The sequence below is a fragment of the Bison bison genome, unplaced genomic scaffold, assembly GCF_000754665.1.
Source record: "Bison bison bison isolate TAMUID 2011002044 unplaced genomic scaffold, Bison_UMD1.0 scf7180017864044, whole genome shotgun sequence".
Taxonomy (NCBI): Eukaryota; Metazoa; Chordata; class Mammalia; order Artiodactyla; family Bovidae; genus Bison; species Bison bison.
The window spans coordinates 439,884-457,395 of record NW_011494616.1 but is presented as its reverse complement, the minus strand read 5'-3'; positions in this window follow the sequence as shown (position 1 = coordinate 457,395).

Below are 17,512 nucleotides of genomic sequence, written 5' to 3'. Positions count from 1 at the left end.
CAGCAGTGTGTGTGTGGGGGGGTGGGGGGAGTGACGTGGGGGGTGTGGGTATAGGAAGGATAAGAGAGAAAGGATTTTAGTGGAAGTGAATTTTCAAGACTAGGGATATTCAGAATACTGCTGAATATGGTTTCCTTGCCCTGGGAATGATTCCTTGAGAACTCTGGGGAGGAAAGTATATGGTACCAGAGACAAATCTTTGGGCTTAGATCATCATTCAGTGTGATGATATAGGAGTTGGGATTTCTGATTGGAATTAACTGATTGGGGCACACTGAAGTCTGTCTTAGGAAAGGACTGTCTTTCTCTGATGGCAATAACAGATTGGGAATTTAAATTGTTGTGTTTAAAAGAGAATCACTAACTCCCTAGAATGAGAGTGAAATGTTAGCAGAGGGAAATGTTAGTGGTGAGTACATGTCACTATGTCTTTAACAAATTGATTATTAATAATTGTGGGGGCAAAATTAAAATTTATCAAATATTTGTGGTAAAGACTGCTGATTCTTGTTTCACCTTTACCTTTATCAGGAACTCCCATGATATTCATTTTCTGTCTTCATTGAAAGGGACCATCTGTTGCCTAAAATACTAATAACCTAAACAAGTCCATTTGAAGTCTATTGAACCTCTGAGTCTTTTTAATAGTTATTTTTATTTGTTTAAGGATTTACAAATAAGCAATTCATCTTTGAAATGGGAGCAAGTTTTATAACTTTATCTATTAATGAAAACCAGGAGTCTCTCAACTATCCTACCACTTGTGCATGTAAGTGGCTTGTGATAAACTATAAATCCTCCTTTCATCAAATGTTCTAGAGATACATTTTCCTAATGTCCACAGCGAGTTGATAGCTTATCTCTGCAGGGGCCAGCCATGATTTAGTTCTGCAGATGTAGTAGAAGAAAGAATTGCTAAAACTTAAAAAAAAAAAAAAAAGATTTCCATCTGGGAAATGTGGATTCTCCATTCACATAGCTGTAAAACATCTATGAATAAAAATGTTCTACCATGAGTTCTCTACTGAGGAACAGTCTGGAGTAAAGACTATTAGATGGGAATCAACAACCTTAATTAAGTTGTTCTAGGGCAGTGGCAAACTAGCCTAATACTTTAAGTTATTTAATTCTCTGGGGCAGTTGTTTTTTTTTTTTTTTTCATTTGTTAAAAAAAGGTGGTTTTGTTTGAGAGTCTCCTTTTTTTAAAAAAAAATCAAAAGTAATAAAAAGCTCAAAATAGATGTGTGAGAACACCAAATATAAGGATTTAAAACAGACTTCTGTCTGTTTGAACTTAGTGTTATTTGTGAAGAAATTTGGTATCATACTTTGCTTAGAAGTAATTATCTGGGGAAACTGAAATTTCATTTTCCCAAATCTATTAGTTACTGCAAATTTAAGCTAAGATAGGCCATTTCTGTTTAAGTAAATTAGTCAAAAGCCAAAAGAGAAGTTGAGCTCAATGAGAGATTATTTTCAGAATCTCTTTGTATCATATTCAAACATTACAACTTAATTAACAAAGGCTACAACTCTAAAAGCGCCTGTAAATTCCGTTTCTTCAATGTACCTCTCTCCCTGTGTTCCTATTCACCTCTGAAAAGTCAATACTTTCTAGACTGTAACATTTGCTGAGACTTTAATTTCCAAATAAATTTATTCTTTTCAGTTCTTCATTTTATTGAAACTGTAAGTTGACATTCAAGAACAATTCACCCTAATGTTGAAAAAAAAAAATGCTTTTCCATTATTGCTATTTTGAATGACTTCCAGGAAAGAAAACAGATTACAACTTTTGATAACATACGAAGAAAATATTATTATCACAGCTTGAAATCTGTTAACAGGGACTTTCTAAGGAACAAACATTAAAGTACAACAGAAATTTAATTACAAGGAGATTTTCCACTTGTCAGAAATATTTGCATTAATGTCAGTAATAACTGCAATAAAGAGACTATTGTCTCGTGTTGCAAAAAAGAGAAAAGATGAAAGAGATCCCCATAATCCTTGTTACAGACACACTAAAGGGTCATTGATTATTTAGCTTTTCTTTTGGATAACCCTAAACAAAATATGGAGAATACAATGGCAACCCACTCCAGTACTCTTGCCTGGCAAATCTCATGGATGGAGGAGGAGTCTGGTAGGCTGCAGTCCATGAGGTCTCAAAGAGTCGGACATGACTGAGCGACTTCACTTTCACTTTTCACTTTCATGCATTGGAGAAGGAAATGGCAACCCACTCCAGTGTTCTTGCCTGGAGAATCCCAGGGACAGGGAGCCTGGTGAACTGCTGTCTATGGGGTCGCACAGAGTTGGACATGACTGAAGCGACTTAGCAGCAGCAAACAAAATATTAAGTAAAAAATATTGAAACAATGCTCATTTATTAGTATCATGTTGATTGTCAGTGGTTCACCAGGAAACTATGAAGCCTGCTATTTGTTCATGTGGTCTGATATGGATGAAGGCCACCAAGTATTAAATATTTAATATTATGGAGAAATGTGACAACTGTAGAAGATTATTAGCCCTTTTTAAAAAAATTATTTCTCCTTTGCTTTCCACTTGCCACTTCAGGGCATTGCTTATACAATGAGCTTCATGAGCATCATTTGAGAAATGCAGATATTACATTTATTCAGAACCTGAAACTTAATGCCACAGCAAGAATTTGGGTTAGTAGAAAATTCCCTATTGCATTTTGAATATCCCTATTCCCTATTGAATATCTGGCAGGTCAGGTAATGTTTTCAAATGCTCTGGCTGTCAGTCCTCTTGATACAGGACACAGAAAAAGAGGTCAATGAAATGGATTTCTTGTAAGGAACCAAAATTGGTCTTATGACAAGTTTTGTTATCCACCTAGAATCTCCTATAAAAAAGGGAGCACTTTATACAGCTCTTAGTATGTGTGAAACTCTTTACATATATTATTTCATTTGTCCTCACAACACTTAGATGTACAGATGTAATTATGCTTTTTTCAAAAACTTCAGAGAAGTAAAGTATATTTCCTAAGGTCATCCAACTAGAACACAGTGGATCCATGAGTGAAATGTAGCTCAGCAGAGTACATATCCCATGTACTTAATCACACCATTTTCTCAGCAACTTGGTAGGTATTTTCAGATATCCTTTGAGACAAATTTCAAGGCCAAAATAATAAAAACAAAACTTTTATTCCGTACTGCCCAACCAATGGATCATGGGTTCCTGGGGGACATCTAAGTTAGTATAAGACATTCTTGAGTTCACACGTTCAGAAGACATTATTTGTAGACACTAAAAATGTTGCATACTACCATTTATTACATATAAATATTTGCATTGTTAATAATATAAGTTCAATTTTTAATCACCAATGATTCTTAAAAGCTTTATTCCTTATCACTCTGCTAGCCAATTATTACCAATTTTTTGTTAAATATCAACTATATGCCAGACACTATTTCGTTGGGAAAATAGCAAGAAAGAAAATGGATAAAGATCCCCACTTTTGAAGAGCTTAAACTCTAAGGTTATGTGGGCTGCATTATACAATGTATGTGTTTTTAGTATAACCAGAACTGGTTTTGAAGTAATCTTGTCACTATCTAAACTAAAGATGTTGCCTTGGTATGCTTTTTGGTGGGGTTGGAGTGGGAGACAATTCAGACTGGAATCTCATAGGTTTCCAATATGGATTGGAAATGCTGTCAATCAGGATTAGCCATATGCAATCCCTACACTCCTGGATGTGACAAAGGATAACCTTGATGACCTGACGTGTTATCAAAACTTGGTTTCTGAGAAGTAATATTTAAAAATATTGACTGAAGGGTATACATCCTAGGGTATTTAGTCTGCTAAATAGCATGGAAATTTATTCCTGGATAAAGTTAGCCAATCAGAAAGCTATGTGCATAGATGGTGTGGTTTTGGCTATCCTTTCAAACTGCACTTATTAAATTGTGTTTTGGCATGAATTCCCTGTTGAACACGGTGGGACAACCGCAGAAAGGAACAGCTCTGTGGAGCTCTCTATGTGTTATAGGGATATGACTGAAGATGACATCCCCAAAGCTCCTCAGTATCCCCTCTCTGAGGAACTGTGGGGAAATTTTTGCTGTGTAAGAATTTTATGCAGACTTCACTGTAGGAAAATGTGTGTTTCTCTGAAACAGTGGGTATATTTTTATCTTATGCAGAATTATTTTATAACTAACTATATTCTCACTTCAGTTTGTCTGATAGAGTACTCAGAACTATATTTAGGGCCCACCTTTAATCCTTTTGCAGAAATGTACACATTTATTTCTGAGTTCTTAGTCTCCAGTTTCTTTGCAATATATAAGCCACATTTTCTCTATTACTTGATTTCAAAGAAATCAAAGATTTAGAGTTTTATTTTATCATGCAGATTTTTATAAGCAACTGAAAGTACTTTTGGGAGCAAGACAGGTTATATATTCATTAATGAAATAAATATAATAATAAGAGCTGTGAGAGATTTAGAAAAGTAAAATAAGCTCTTTGCCTTAAACTCAAACCAAATTTATTACTAACTCTGTAAGGTAAATGGCTGCCTAAACTTTTCTTTAAAGCTCATCAAAACAGGCTCCAGAAAAACCCCTTTTGAACCATGTTTAGAGTCCAGCTCCCTGCCCCCATAGTCTGCTGTTCTCAAAGCTTCTCATGTCTCAGTAGAGTGGTTCAAACAAAACAATTCACCTAAAACAAGAAGTTAAGCCACTAAATATGGAGTTGCATGGCATGTTTGTACTATCTTATTTGATTTCCAACTTCATCTTTAAGATCCTCATATTTTTGTATTTCAGTTAAAGAACCTTTATCCCAGGTGACAGACTGGACAGAGTATTTCAACACTTGGGCTTCTTTTGGCATTATATGTTTTGTCCATTAGGGGACTTTGAAAAGTCATTTAATCTCAGCCTTCTATAGAACAGAATCAAGAATAGACATGTTTCCTTATATAACAAAATAGGTATAAAACAATATCTACTTTAAACGATACAGCTATACTAAGAATACAGAGCCACCTTCATTCAGTCGTGGTAGTCTATCTTCATTGTTAAGAATGTCAATTATACTCAACTGTCAGTTTTATTGGTTTATTAACTGTAGAACTTTTTAAAGGTACTGATGCTTGCAGGAGTTTCCTGTTTGAGTTCATTGGACTGCAATGGTCGATCTCTTAAGAGGAATTTAGATTGGGAGATGTACAGCTCTCACAGGTCTTATTAAGCTTACTTTGCCCACATATGACTGTTTTTTCATACAGCACAGTTCATGCTCCTCCATGGTCCCAAGGAGACTGTACATGTAAACAGGAATTTTCTCTTGTGGGGTGAGAGAGGAGTCGAGCAGGATGTGAACCAGGCTAATAAAATGTGAATTTATAGGTGTTCTGCTTCTCAGCCCACTCCTTGTGTCTGCTAAGGACCAGCCCTTCCTGATCCTTTACCACTGTGGAGAACTGTTCTTCTTCATTTTTGTAGTTAATGAATATGAGAATTTATTCAGAGATTGTAAAAAGATTGTAGCAAGCTGATGAGGCTACATCAGTGCTCACATGAATTAGGAAGAACCAAAGCCCAAACCGAACAATCTCTCAGAGCTTGCTACCACGACATTTTATCTGTGCAAGGACTTTAAAAAGGGACACACTGTTTCCTTACATTTTTTCCCTCTGAATGTTTTAGTGCATTTTGAACCAGTCCATTGTCTTAACAATTGTCTACACATTTATTTTTAAACACTAATATTGATCTAAAATCTTCATATGTGGTTAAACAGTAAGTATTATCCCAGAGCCATATGGTAACCATGCTGGGAACCTTTTAATTTAGTATTTAATCAAACAAGCAAACAGATATTCCTCATGAAAAATAGATATTGAACCCAGCATTTCTATTACACTCACAAATAATAAACCATGTGGTTTTGTAAGCTATCTAACACTTTTCTCACAGTGAAACGCTTTTCAAAGTTAATGTCAAATATTCCCAGAGAGCGATTCTTAAAATGCCTAAGAATGTAAATGGCCAAAAATTGAAGTTAACCTCTTTTGACAATTCTATAATATCTACCATTACAGATTCAAAACAGGGCAATAATTACATATGAACACTTGGCTCCTTATGTCTGAAAAAAATTTAGAATAAGAAGCCATGCAGGATGCTCCCACATAGCATTGCATAAAAATATGATTTGATCTGATCATCATAGTCTGGAACATATTTTTCTTGGTATTTGGCTGTTTCCCCCTTATGCTTGAAATAAATTTTCTGGAGTCTGTGTCTTTGCTACATGCTATGTATTCAGAACAAAAATATCTTTCTTCTCTAGGGAGTGACTGAGGCAAGCGCTTCTTTACATGGGATATTTTACTGCCTGAAGTTTTTCAGGTTCTTTTGCTTAGAAATGTTACTCATTACATTTTTAATTCTTACTATTTTTTTTAATGCACCAAGTATCTTTCTTATCTTGCCTGATATTAACACTATTTAGTCACATTCAACCTGCCACTTATGTCTTAATTATATCTGGAATACTGCCATGTATCCCCGATGGTTTATCTTCTTCCTGTTTTGTTTCTTTCTGCTTTTTGTTGCCTTTCTTAGTGCAGGCTCTTTGGAGATGCTTAATAAATATTTGTTGAACGAATGAACAAAGAGATATGTTTCTTACATTTTCCATATGCTGCTTTATGTTATTATTAACTTTTATGTATATACAAACTCTAAGTTCTTTGAGGAGTATAATGTTGGCATCGTTGTTTAGTTGCAAAGTCGTGTCTGATTCTTTTGTGACCTCTGTCCATGGGATTTCCTAGGCAAGAATCCTGGAGTGGGTTGCCATTTTCTTCTCCAGTGTTGGGATACACCCTCCCTAGTCCCCACCACATTATGTGTGCATGCACGCACACACACACACACACACACCATTCCCATGGTGGGTGGTAGATATCAAAACATTTTTGTTGAATATTTAATTAAATGTAGGATAGTAGGAAACCAAAATGATACACATCTGGAATATGGTGCTAGTACTTCATTCATTCAATCAACAAATATTTATTGAGCCATATAATAGGCCAAGCACCGTTCTAGGCACCAAAACAGTGAGAGTGAACAAAACAGAATTCTAACTTCATAGTCATTACATTCTAGTCTGGGAGAGAGACAGTATACAAATTGATAAATAAATATATGACATGTTATTTTCAGCAAATATTATGAATAAAATAAAGCAGGGTCATGGTTTAGCAGTGAATATGAAGAAAAAGGCTCCATAAAATAATGATGAGAAAAGATCTCTCCATGATAGTGATATTGAAGTAGAGATACACAGGGGGTGAGGGCTACTTATAAGAATAGTGTTCTAAGCTGATAGGATAGCAGATACAAGGTTCTGAGTCTAGAATGAACTTGGCCAGTTCAAGAATGAGCAAAAAGGCCTCTGTGGTAAGTTTTTGTGAGTGAAATAGAAAGGAGTTGTTTGTTCAACTCAGCATTTTTGCTTTGATGTTAGACAGTCACCTCTAATGAGGAGAACACAGCATATGAGACTGAGAAGGAGTGGCCGTTGAGGTAGGAGGGCTGTGAGCCCTTGGAGAAAAGGGTTTCAAAAAGTGGGGAGTAGGGGTGATCATCATGTCTGATGCTGCTGACGAGTTGAGTGAATGAAAAATGAAAGGTGAGAAACTGGACAGAGTAAGGAGGAGGTATTAGAGCTTTGCTGGAAAGGGAAACAGAGAAATGGAAAGTTTTCTGTGGGGACCATTTAAGATCTAGAGAATTTTTTTGTTTGCTTGTTTATTTTATAAGATCATCAGTATTACAGTGTGTGTTTGTATGTAGTGAGGAGAAAAATATATCCAATAGTGGAATAACATGTATTCTTTGCTCTTAAGGGTCAGAAGTTGTAACTGGGTCACAATCAACCTGACTGACATCATTAATTCGTGTGCACACACGTTGCCCCACCCCACCCCCCCCAGCCTCCCTCGACACACACAGATAGTTCAGAATTTCAGAGGTTGACTTCAGTGACTGGCAGAATAATTTAATATTGGGAGAGGATCTTGATTTTTAATTCCCTTCAACTATTCCTTTTTCTGAATGAAAACCCTGTTGATGTGTTGTAGAGTATTCATTCATTTCATAAATATTTTTTAGAGAGTTACTCTGCACATTAGACATTGTTCTGGGCACTGAGAAGGAGAGGAGAACAAAACAGACATGTCATTTTGCTTTCTTGATATTTGTACCCTCTACTTTATTGATTTGTTCTGATTTCATATTTAGACCATGACATATGGGTGGCGCTAGTAGTAAAGAACCAACCTGCCAATGCAGAAGTTGCAAGAGATGTGGGTTTGATCCCTATGTTTTGAAGATCCTCTGGAGGAGCAAATGACAACCCACTCCAGTATTCTTGCCTGAAGAATCCCCATGGGCAGAGGAACCTGGCTAGCTATAGTGCATGGGATCACGGAGTTGTACACGACTGAAGTGACTGAGCACATACCCTTATTGGTCTAAATAGTACAGGTTGAAATGTCAAATTTAAAATGTAATCATATTTCTCTGGGATTAAATTTCTATTTTTCTGAGCACATTAAGATGAACAAAGCTTCTTTGTTATATTTCAGAGTCTGCCAGAAAGCTCTTGGAGCACAGTTTAATTGAGAAAAATATTTTAAATTACAACTTCTGTGATTATTAGCTCCACTAATAATAAGTAAAACTGTTAAGATTTTCTTTTTAATTTGTAGGATCATAAAATGCTCTTTCCATAATAGGGTCTAAGGTAAAAACACTTTCACTCTAGTGAACATCCAAGTCTAGGCCACACACTCATATGTCTTATCTGGGATAAATATCTGCATTACAGTCACAGCTAGCCACTAGATTCACTATGTGACTCCTCAAGGAAAAATCATTAACTACATGTATCTTGTGTTTGGCATTCTTGTTGTCATTTCCACCTTTAACTTTTTAAAGTTTTTTTTTTTTTCTTTTAAAATTGAAAACAACTACTTGCAGTACTTTGGGGAGAAGTGAAAGAGAGAACATTTTACAAAACATGTCCCACAATGATATACGCCTGGCGTGGGGTGGGATATGAAGATGGAAAAGGGTTGAAGAAACTCAACGACTTGATCGAGCCTCCTGTGTAGTGCTGTTCCAGTAGGATGTTATTATTTGCCTTGCAGGGGATCCCCAGAGGAGCAGATTCCATCTTAGTCAAATGTCAGTATAAAAACAAAATCACTTGATTCAGAGGGCAAGCTGTCCTGGGAGACTCTGTCAGCTTGGATTGTTCATCCTTCCGTTTCCTTCTGTTAATACAAATGACTGACAGTTGTTTATAGTTATTGAAACATTATAATTTTTCCTTTTAATTAATTAGGTGATTTGATTTGCTTGATTTCTGCAAACAAGATTGACAACAAAAATCCCAGGGTCATATTTCCCATGTGCTTTAAGTTATTTAAGTTTATATGTTCAGATCCATGAATATTATTTAGCTTATGAAAATTGCAGTTAACTTACAAATAATAAGAATTTTCAGGGAAATTAGACATCCTCCTGGATTGAAGGGATCAATAATATTTGTTCAAGGACCTATCAGATGTAGGGTATTGTTCCAGGTGTCATCGGTACAATGAGGACACTTTTCACACCAACCTTAGCATCATGGAATTAAATTGGAGAAAGAAAACATGCAGATACAGAATTTATGAAATGCAAGACAGAATGCTTCTTTGGAGGAAAGTGTTCACGTTAACAGTCTGTTGTTCTCCTCAAACACCACTTTTTAGTTATTATAGTCTAACAACAAGAAAACATTGTGGTAAACTTTTCAAGGGAACTTACCTAAGAACAGGAAATATTATCACTGGAAGACATGAGACATTTTGGTAAGACAAAGTTCAATTTCAAAATAAAAGCATTCACTCTTCTAATTATTTTGTAATTTTTTTCATACCATCTTAGTTCCAAAGGACTTGACCCACTATTTATACAAGTCTTTTTAAAGAAATGTATAATGCCAGAGAAGAAAATTTCAGACAAACCAGAGCATATTTTTTCACAAAGTTATACACCAATAAAAGAAAATTACGATAAAAAACATTTTGTGACTTTAATTATAGCATTTTTCTGCCATACACGACTTCCATAATTATAGCTGGGGAGACAGTTCAGCCCCAGGTCTTTAGTACCTAGACTGTACGGAACCAGAGTCCTGAATCCTGGCAGACTGAACTCTATTCTTAATCCCTCTGAGGCATATAAATTAAGTTCTGCACCGTTCAGTTTTTGAGATCTCATTGGTGCTACAGTGTTTGAATGAGTTCATAGATGTTGTGAAGTCCACAGATCCACCCTGGTGTCCTTGGCCTGAACCTCCGAGAGGCAGCCTTAAGACAAGGGAATGCTAAAATCTCAGGTTAGTTACAGGTTGGTGGAAACAGAACGTCTGTCTACCTTGTCTCGCTTGTGTTGGGGATATGTTAAAAGACAGTGAAAAGGTAAAATCACAGTGACTTTGGTATTAGTTGGGTTTCCTCATTTGATCATGGTGAAAATGTTAGTCAATTCAGTTTCTCCTCAGGGGAGGAACGGGGTGTTTCAATGCCAGCAGATTTAAGTCCTTTCCTGACAATTTCTTGAAAGTTATATGTACCCGGTATAGTGGAAAGGAGGGAGGGAGGGAGAAAGGAAAAAAGGAAGGAAGGACAGAAAAGAAAGAAGCATCTATTTAATTTTCTCTGAGAGGTTCTGTTCCTCTGGAAAGTCCTCTTTCTATCTGTCGGCCAACTTGCAGACATATCATCCGGCAAAGTTCACATTCTAGAAGCCATTCCAACATGCCAGCTCCTTACCCCAACTCTCAAGCAGGTCTTGCAAATCCTATTCTCTTGGAATTTATAGTATATTACTCTTATGCTTGTCTGCTAAGGTCAGACAATCAGAGTTTAGGGAACCCAACTCTGTTTTCAGAGGCATAAAAGGGTAAAGATGAATATTGTGCAGGCCTAATCACGAGTGTTTGCCTTATGTTAGTGTAATCTCTCAATCAGTAGTAGTATCTTATTTAAAACAATCCTTTGCTACACACACACACACACACACACACACACATATCTAACCTTTAGGTGATCACTACCTATCCTTTAGGTAGTAGTCGTTAAGCTGTCATCTATATATTAAAGGGATCTTAGTTTTGGGGGGTTATTTTCTGATTACATGCTATTCAGTGCTATGTAAGAAGCATAACTTCAGCATCCTTTATATTTTCTCCAGAGTAGAAATGAACAAAGCATGGTATCCACTTTCTTCCTTGATTTCCAAACATAACATTAACATTGGACCATTCATTTGAAAATAAGATGATAATATTAATCTCAGCAATCACGTACCATTTCCACATCTTTAATTGGTTACATTATATATTTATATAATTCTAATGTATAGTGACTTTCTAAACTCCTTAGGACTACAATTTATTACAACACATCCACCAAAATTAGTGTTAGCCTTTCTCTGCCAGTTCATTCCCTACATCCTAGCCAAGCATACTTCTCATTAGGAAATGATGGCTTCACACTGAGGTTTCATTTCAGCTTTTCTTTATCGGTGACTTGACCCAGTCTTCACCTTACTGACTACTCTGTCTGGCTTCTCTCCCTTTCACCTATGGGGCGAACCTTCATCCCTCCTGCTTTCACTCTATACATTTCACTCCAGGAAACTGCTCCACCTTGGACAGTCAAATCATTTTGTTTCAAACTCAGTCCATAACAAAGGTAATCCATAACAAACCAAAACCGTTTCCCACTGGATGGGGGCCTTAATGAATATTTCTTTTATTTTCTTAATGATGTTATAAATTCTTTGTCTTGGGATCTGTATCTTAGATTTTATTTCTCCCTTAGTCCTGTCATGTCTGACAACTTGTCAGACAACTAGTCATGTCTTTGCAACTCCATAGACTGTAGCCCACCAGGCTCTTCTGTCCATGGAATTCTCCAGGCAAGAATACTGGAGTGGGTAGCCATTCCCTTCTCCAGGGGATCTTCCCAACCCAGGGATTAAACGTGGGATTCCCATATTGCAAGCAGATTCTTTATCATCTGAGTCACCAGGGAGGCCCAAAGTATCATATACAAGTTTAAAATATACATATATATAATATGTTATAATTATAATATGTTAAAATATACATAAATATGTTATAATTATTAATGGCATATAATTATGCCATTAATATAATATGTTATATATATTACACATATATAATATGTTATATGTCTTTTCAGTCAGTTCAGTTCAGTTGCTCAGTCATGTCTGACACATCCCACAACCTCAAACAAAGAAAGTCAAAACGGCCCGTTTTGATAAATGACAGCAGAAAGTTCCTTCAACTCAGTGGGCCATCTGTAGACATAAAACAGTTTGTGACCCAATGGACTGCAGCACACCAAGTTTGCCTGTCCATCACCAACTCCTGGAGTTTACTCATGCCCACTTAATCAGTGATGCCATCCAACCATCTCATCCTCTGTCGTCCCCTTCTCCTCTCACCTTCAATCTTTCTCAGCATCAGGGTCTTTTCAAATGAGTCAATTCTTTGCATCACGTGGCCAAAGTCTTGGGAGTTTCAGCTTCAGCATCAGTCCTTCCAGTGAATATTAAGGACTGACTTCATTGAGGATGGACTAATTGAATCTCCTTGCAGTCCAAGGGACTCTCGAGAGTCTTCTCCAACACCACAGTTCAAAAGCATCAATTCTTCAGCACTCAGTTTTCTTTAGTCCAACTCTCACATCCATACATGACTACTGGAAAAACCATAGCCTTGACGAGACAGACCTTTGTTGGCAAAGTAACGTCTCTGTTTTTTAATATGCTGTCTAGGTTGGTCATGTGGCGAAAGAGATGGCAATCCACTCCAGTATTCTTGCCTTGAGAATCCTGTGGACAGAGGAGCCTGGTGTGCTGCTATTTATAGGGTTGCACAGAGTCGGACACAACTGAAGCGACTTAGCAGCAGCAGCAGCAGCAGCAGGTTGGTCATAACTTTTCTTCCAAGGAGCAAGCATCTTTTAATCTGATGGCTGCAGTCACCATCTGCAGTGATTTTGGAGTCCAGGAAAATAAATAAATAACGTCTGCCATTGTTTCCACTGTTTCCCCATCTATTTGCCATGAAGTGATGGGACTGGATGCCATGATCTTAGTTTTCTGAATGTTGAGTTTTAAGCCAACTTTTTTACTCTCCTCTTTCACTTTCATCAAGAGGCTCTTTAGTTCTTTGCTTTCTTCCATAAGAGTGGTGTCATCTGCATATATGTCTTTTATGTTTATAAAATGAAAAATATTTATTTTTTTATTTTCAAGCTTCAGCAACTGATATTTTTGAGTTGTATTTGTGTGCACTTCTTAAATTTGAAAAATAATATTTTAGATAACAAGATAGATGTTGATTTCAAATCCTAGTTTAATAAATATTTTGTATTTCAAATGGTTAACTTTTAAAAGTATTTACTTTTCACACCAAAAATCCAAGACTTTCTTGTAGTTTTCATATGGTATCATTTTTTAATAAAGCAGATCTTTTAAAATAGCCAATTATCTCAAAATATTTAACTTTGAAGAATGAAAATGTTTTAAAAAGTAATTAATTTGTTTAGCTTAATAATTAGTATTGTTAACAATAGCAATAATATGGTTGTTCTTAGCTTTAGTGAATATTATATGAATATTTAGGGTTAACTGGATATGCATTTTGAAACCAACTTTCTAGAATATGGATGGATTAAAGTTCTCTAAAGTGATTAAGTATATCTCATGTAATTATTTTGAAGGAGGATTTGAAGTGATTTCAGAAATTGGCTAAGGAGTTGAATGGTGCTTTGTAAATATAAAATAAGAGACTAGCTTTGGATAAAAATGAACATTTAAGAGAAAAGAAAAAAATGTAGGAACTAGAATTCCATTAAAGACTACTTTTGAGTAATAGCTTCTGCGTAGTCTTTGGAAACTTGTTCTTAACATAATCTAATCTCATTTTGTTTGTCAGATAAGTGCTTCCCTCCACAATTACAAGGGAAACTTAATAGTGATTTTGATGTTAAAAATACTTACTGATTCTGAATTTTTTTTTTTCTAAATGTATATGTATACTTGAAACAAAATAATTAATTAAGTCTGAAGAGGTGCAAAGAGTTGACTCATTGGAAAAATGACTCTGATGCTGGGAGGGATTGGGGGCAGGAGGAAAAGGGGACGACAGAGGATGAGATGGCTGGATGGCATCACTGACTCGATGGACGTGGGTCTGGGTGAACTCCAGGAGTTGGTGATGGACAGGGAGGCCTGACGTGCTGTGATTCATGGGTTCGCAAAGAGTCGGACACAACTGAGTGACTGAACTGAACTGAACTGAAGAGGGTCTTAATGATTTAGATTTATTTTTTATCTGAGATTAGGTTCATACTGAGTAAACAATCTCTCTCCTACACATTGTATACACTGTAAAAAGAGGCTAAAAAATAGAAAAATTTCCATCCAGTGGACGAATTTACCATTTCAGCTATCCTTTTTCCCGCATATGCTAATCCAGCTGTTTCCAACAGAAATAGTGAGCATTCCCCTTCCTTCTTAGTGAGACATCCAAAGTTTAATAGAATAGCATGAGCACATTTTGTTTTCTGCAGAAAGACAAATTGCCACACTTACTTTAGTTGTTAATTTTGTGTGTGTGATTAATCACTCTGCTATCTGGATCAAACCTTGTCTATGTCAGATATATGACTTGTGTAGATTACATTCATAGTGTCTGTGAAAGGGACATTTAATGGTTTGATATATCAAAATCTGTTATATTTAAAAGAGGCTACTGTCCTATTATTTTAAATGAATTACCTGGGAAATTTATTTAAGAATAGCTCTATCTGCCTGTAGTGTGAGAGACCTTTCAGCCCATTACCAGGCAGCAGTTTAGTGAGACATCACTCAAGATGATAATGGTTTGAGTTATTTTGAGCCTCCAAATAATAAGGAATCTCCTGCAAGTGACCAAAATTTATGGCTGTGGCTTGTGTAGTAGCTTAGCAGTTCACATATGGCTTATGTCAATGGCAGAAACAACGTTATTTTCTAAATCACATTGATTTGTTATGTGGTATTGAAAGATCTTAAACAGAATCAAGGTCTATAAATTGCAGAATGTAGTCCTCAAAACCTCTTATCTGTTTCAGTTCTGTCAAAATGAGACCAAGAGCCAAGCATTCTATGTATACAAAGCTACTAGTCAAAGAATCAAAACTGAGACCATTCAATTTCCTCTTTTTTTGGCAAGAAGCCAGACTGACATTTTCCTTTCTGTTAGTTTTGGCAAAGAAGAAAGAGAAAGGAAACTTTACTGCTCAGTTACTGATGGTTTTTCTATTTTGTTTTTATTAAAAATGTTGAAACATGGGCCCTTTGTCAAAATTATTTTATTATTGAAGGGTGGGCGGGGTGAATGAACTGGCAACTGTTCAGAAAACCATTAACAGCACTGATAATGGACAGTCTTATTTTGGTTCCCAACACAGAAGTGCTTAATTGCAATAAATTATACTGCAGTCTGGTGACTGATGTGCATGTTTAATGAATTGGTACAGCCTTGGAGGTTAATCTGCCTGGAGGTAACAAACGTAGCCCATCTGATATTGCAATAAAAAGTATGATCTTTTAAAGTTACATGATGATATATTTTGGGCATGAAACTAAAAGAATGAGTTTTCATTGGCTGCAGATTTGTTGGGCCTCCAAGACTCAAACATTGAAAAACCAACATCCCTAATGGTCATATTTGAATTAAATAAAAAACTTAAATACATCAGCAGTGGAATGCAACCCACCCAAGACTGACAGACTGGTGGCCATCAAAGAATTTATACAAGATGCAATGTGTTCTTAGAAAATAATTGCTCTTAACCCAAGCCATCTTTGTTTATGTAATACATTGCATTTTAGTTCTCAAGTTATTTATATAACAAGAAAACAAATACTTTTTTCCACAGGATTCTGTGTTAAATATCACTTGGAGTTTGTAGAGAATTATAACTTTTTTATTCATGATTTTCTAAGCCTAATTGTGAAACTGAGTATCAATTAGAAAAACACTAATAATGGATCTTCAGATTGCTTATGGGGTCACTGCCAAGGTGGATGGAGGGGAAAAAATCAATGATACTAAGCAACAAAGACTTTAACGTGTGGAAAAGGTTTGCAAATGGGGAAGTATGAGAAACAATTTCTGTTTTGTAACCATTGTTTAATATTGTCAATTCCATGTGAGAGTTAGAGCAAACAGGTTGTGAAATAGTTTCTTAAAAAACATTTCTGCACCTTAATGTGTTAGGTGCTTGTTTGTTTGGCTTTCCTCAACATGAAGTAGCTTCACATTGAGGACATAAGACTAAAACATTTGGAAGCCACATCCCCTAGTTATGTTGTCATTGAAAGGAGAAGTGAATAACTGATTAAAATGCTTATTCTGCCTGAAATTCCTGTATAAATTTTTTTCTAATATCATTTGCAGTTGATTTAGTGAAAAATTGCTGACAATTAAAGTTCTAGAAGAAAGTTAAAATATGAAGTATTATGTTTCCAAAAGAGGAGGAGACCTGTTTTGATAACAATTTCTAAGTTACTGTATAACAGATTATAAAGAATAGAATTGTAATGAGAGGATTTGCCTAATTGGAGACAATCTGCAGGCTATTACAAGATAGATGTCTTTATTTCTTTTATTAAGGTTTTTGTATTTATTCAACATACCTGTGGATTATTCACACATATCTTTTATAAAGTCTTACAAGTGAAAATGTACAATGAAGTGAAGGAAACTTAATAGTGTAGCACCTCTTAAAGACCAGTGTTCCAGTTTCTAAGTGGCTGGAATTCTCTTTTTTCTGATCTTTCACATAGATGACATCATAGTCATTTTTTATATTTTTATCTCTGCTCTTTTATACAGAGATCAAAGAACATCCTTATAAGATTCTGGCACTTTCACTGATATGCTTCACTTCAGTTCAGTTCAGTTGCTCAGTCGTGTCCGACTCTTTGTGACCCCATGAATCGCAGCACTCCAGGCCTCCTGGTCCATCACCAACTCCCGGAGTTCACTCAGACTCACGTCCATCGAGTCAGTGATGCCATCCAGCCATCTCATCCTCTGTCATCCCCTCCTCCTCCTGCCCCCAATCCCTCCCACCATCAGAGTCTTTTCCAATGAGTCAACTCTTCTCATGAGGTGGCCAAAGTACTGGAGTTTCAGCTTTAGCATCATTCCTTCCAAAGAAATCCCAGGGCTGATCTCCTTCACAATGAACTGGTTGGATCTCCTTGCAGTCCAAGGGACTCTCTAGAGTCTTCTCCAACACCACAGTTCAAAAGCATTAATTCTTCGGCATTCAGCCTTCTTCACAGTCCAACTC